Source organism: Tiliqua scincoides, chromosome 3 (assembly GCF_035046505.1).
Source record: "Tiliqua scincoides isolate rTilSci1 chromosome 3, rTilSci1.hap2, whole genome shotgun sequence".
NCBI classification, from domain to species: domain Eukaryota; kingdom Metazoa; phylum Chordata; class Lepidosauria; order Squamata; family Scincidae; genus Tiliqua; species Tiliqua scincoides.
Genome location: NC_089823.1, coordinates 31,159,186 through 31,163,604, shown reverse-complemented (window position 1 = coordinate 31,163,604; position 4,419 = coordinate 31,159,186). Strand labels below are relative to the sequence as shown.

Here is a 4,419-nt window from a genome sequence, read left to right as displayed (position 1 = left end):
GGGGTACAAGCCATGATGTGTATGCGCAACCTCCTGATTTTAGGAATGGGTTATGTCAGAATGCCAGATGCAAGGAAGGGCACCAGGATGAGGTCTCTTGTTATCTGGTGTTCTCCCTGGGGCATTTGGTGGGCCGCTGTGAGATACAGGAAGCTGGACTAGATGGCCTATGGCCTGATCCAGTGAGGCTGTTCTTATGTTCTTATGTTCATGCACATGTCAGCCACTTAGGGCCCAATCCGATCCAATTTTCCAGTGCTGGTGCTACTGTGCTAATGGGATTTGCACTGCTTCCTGTGATGGGAAGGCAGTCACAGAGGCCTCCTCAAGGTATGGGAACATTTGTTCCCTTACCTTGGGGCTGCATTGAGACTGCACCAGTGCTGGAAAGTTGGATAGGATCAGGCCCTTAGTCTGTCTTGGAAATAAGAGAGGGCTTGTGATTTGGACAAACGTCATGGGGTTTGGGGGAATATTGTATACCAGCTAGCAAATGCCATGTGATTGTGACTGTAAATGTGTGAAATACATGCAGATGTGTTTAGACGTAAAAAGTCAAATGAGTTCGCAGTGGGATCTGTCTTCCTAAGTAGAAGGAACTAGTGAAATCAAAGAATTTCATCATCTCTCTCTTTTTGGTCTACTCCATGCTGTTAACACGTAAGATTATTAGAAGAAAAAGAACGTTAAAGACCCTTTTGTGTATGGCTCAATGTTGATGTATGTTTGCTTAATTCATTGTTTACATCACCCAGGTTCTTATGATGTGAATTATTATTATTATTATTATTATTATTATTATTATTATTATTATTATTATTATGTGAAGAGGCTTGTGAATTTGCCTCTTCAACACTTCTAGATTTTTCTGTCGCAAACAAGGTCATTATCATTGCAAGGAAATGAGCTTGAGATTTTTAGACTTCTTTGCTTTTGCAATTTTTTTTTTTTTAAGTACCCTCAATTCCAATTTCTGGCTTGGAGATGAAAACCTCTTCTAAATTCATTTATTTCTTTAAAGTATTTTCCTCTGTGTTTGCACTTTCTGTTCTGGGACCAGAAGCAGAGGTGATCAATATCTGAGGTCATGCAAAACAGAACCTCCAAACCATTGAAGTCAGTCCAAAATGCTTTTCATTTCACAGTCTAAATTCTGGTGATGCAGTTTACTGGCAGGAAGGTTCATTGGAACATTGGATTGTAAGAAAATATTGCAGAATAATCATTTTTAAACTCAGGGATGTGAGTGAGTCTGTGCTGGGCAGCCTTGTTATATAGTCATCCAAAAGGATAACAGAAACAAAACATACTGGCCCTGAAGCACATTTCTAGTGCATACACATTTCAGTTGTATGGATTCAAGGATTCATGTCTAGAAGCTAATTGGCATTCAACCATTATTTACTTTTAGGGTGCAGTCCTAATCCCTTCTGTCAGTGCTTTCTGGCATTGGCACAGTAGTGCCAATGGAACATGTACTGCATCCTGCAGTTGGGTATAACTCAGGGAGGCCTCCTCAAAATAAGGGACTGTTTGTTCCCTTACCTTGGAGCTGCATTGCCCTTATGTCAATGCTGGAAGGCACTGACATGAGGGGTTAGGATTGCACCCTTAGATTCTTTGGGCACTGCAGGCTCATCAAAGTGATTCAGTTGTGTTTTCCCCCCCCTCCTAATGTACTGAGTGAGAGGGACTCTGAGGTGGTTCACATTTCAAACTCTAAAACTCTAACCAGATCTGAACTGAGTGGTTTTCTGCTCTCGATGCATACATACCCATTAAAAGAATAAATACCCATTAAAAGAAATGGGATTGATACCCTGAAGGTTCTGCTAAATTTGCACATCAAACTACTAAAGTTTGATGTGAATGAATCCCACTTACATGGCAGCAAATTAAGTGCACTATGATATTAGGTCCACATCCATCATCAAGCCTATTTGTGCAGTGCATAGGATCAGATTGTTAATGTGCAACACAGTGAATTCACCTAAAGATACAGTTATGGTAAAAGTATATCTTCAGATACACTTATGCAAATTTCTGGGTTCTCCATGCAGAAGGCACTATACATGAACAGCTCACCACAAGGGGGCAGCTGTCATAAGAGAAAATGCAAAGCAACTGCTATGTGCTTTGGGTTCTTTTTCATCCCCCCTTTCCCCCAAGTTATTTAGACAACTTGAAAGTAATGGTCAAATTATACAACTTTATGTTGGCCACCAGAAAACCACCTGGCATTGCTGTGCTCATTGGCTCCTGTACATGCCTGATCTCATCTGATCTCAGAAGCTAAGCAGGGTCAGACCTGGTTAGTACTTGGATGGGAGACCGCCTGGGAATACCGGATGCTGCAGGCTTATACCATAGTCTTTTGAGACTGAAGGTTGCCAACCATGGCTCCCTGTCAATTGCATGCTAGCCATATGTAAATACCACATTACATGTGTACAGGACTTTAAGATGACTCTGCAAAGATATGTATAAATTTGTATATACAGATGACACAAGTATGTTGATGGTAGCTTGCTAAAAGCAGATTATTCTGGTATACGAAGAGCAAGAAAAGTCATTATAAGCAACAGATCACATTTTAAGAAGATCATGAGAATTGTACCTAAATACCACACTGATTCCAATGTCTTCTGTTTATTTATTTATTTATAGGAAATAACTGGTGGTCTTTTAAAGCAGGCACTTTGTTAGAAGGGAAAGAATCAGCAACTTCATATGTTGCATCTGTTGTTGGCTTGCACCATTTCAAATGTGGGATGACACCCTCTTGCAAAAATTCTTCCTACACCTTCAAATGTATCAAGAAATGGAGAAGGCTAAGCTAGAGCTTCTTCCCTGACATGCTCATGCTTCAATAAGTGGTAGCACTGGAACAGTCAGTCTTCCCTGCAATCTGAAGTGGTATAAACCAACAACGGCCTTATGAAAGGCTTATGCAGGTTATGTCACTTGGAACGTAAATCCCAAAACTAGAAAACAAAGCAGAGAGGGTTAAAGGTTTGGGTAAAATAAGCATTAGGTGACATGATTACATGTCAGGTTTTGCTCTGGTCACTGTTAGCATCTGATCAGAACTCAGTGGTAGCACTGAATCAGAATATGGAGAATCAGTTCAACATCACAGTGAAGGTACCTATCAGTGTCTAAAACCCAATACATTATATGCAAGAGAGGAGGCATGCATCTCAGCCATGAGGAAGCAAGGAACTAGGAAGGGCATCAAAGCATGGAAGGAATGGAAGACTGGACATATGCAAATAGTACCCTGGACAGCACCTTTTGAAAGGAGAGACTATGAGCAATTCACTTAGGTTAACCCAGTGGTTCTCAAACTTTGAGGGAGCATTACTCCTTCAGTAAGTACTTGCAGGGGAGGGCCTAGGGCACTTTGCACTGCAAAACAGAAGTGCTTTGCACCTGCTTTGATTGCAGGTTCCAAGCATTGGGGAGCACTGCAGAGGGCTGTGCAGCGCTCCCCACATCTCCTGCAGCCTGCGGCAACCCTACATTGAACAAAGTAAGTGCAAAGCACCCCCCTTGCCCCCCTTAGCGATGTGATCCTGGGGATCAATAGGGATCCTGGGAATCCTGGGCAGCGACACTGCCTCCCTCCCCTTCCCCTGCTCCTTAAAGGGGCGGGGGAAATGTTACACAAACTGGTGAGTCATGACCCACCAGTTTGAGAACCACTGGGTTAACCCATTTCTGCCCAGCCCACAGGTGTACGCATTTGATCTCTGTCACATATATGCAGTGTCGGGCAGAAATAAACTAGGTTGTGAAAGCCACAGACTTCTAGTAAGTCTGAGGCCATCTCAAGGGCAGTTCATTCAGAACTAAGGGAAAAAACTGAACTCGAAAAACATTTACTTCAAAATTACCTTCTTATTTAATAAAACGACACACACACACAAATCAATCAAAGCAATGACAATCAAACCTTTGGACCTTTGGACCTTCTAGTCAGCTTTTTGAGTGTCCAAATGTCTTCTGTTGTGCGTGAAGATTAGATCTGCCAAAAGGAACTTGTTGCTCTGGTGCCCGTTATTCACTATCAATTCTAAATGTCTCCAAGTGCCAAAGCAATTGTCCTTTTCTTCCCTTTGGAGAAAGAGAAGCCTACTGACCATCCAGTCCCTCTGTTTGCTTATATAACAACTGTGTGGGTTGATCCAGTGTATTATTCATAGGGCTTTACCCCTGTTTCCCCTTTCCTTGCCATTCTGCTTTTGTTTAGAATATGTGGTCCAAACAAGGAAACTGGTTTATCAAGTTTTTAATGTACTGTGCAACAGTACAGTGCAACAGCAGCAACCTCAACAATGCCACTGGTTTGGCTTGTCTACCAGCTTTCTGCAAACCATTTTCTAGGAGTAAACATTAGTAGTTATTTTTGTAGCATTA

At 41.9% G+C, this 4,419-nt stretch overlaps 1 pseudogene; it reads left to right on the top strand.

Moving 5' to 3' along the window:
* The first annotated feature begins 2,241 nt into the window (after nucleotides 1-2,241).
* Nucleotides 2,242-2,360, top strand: LOC136646377 (5S ribosomal RNA; annotated as a pseudogene).
* Nucleotides 2,361-4,419: the final 2,059 nt, after the last annotated feature.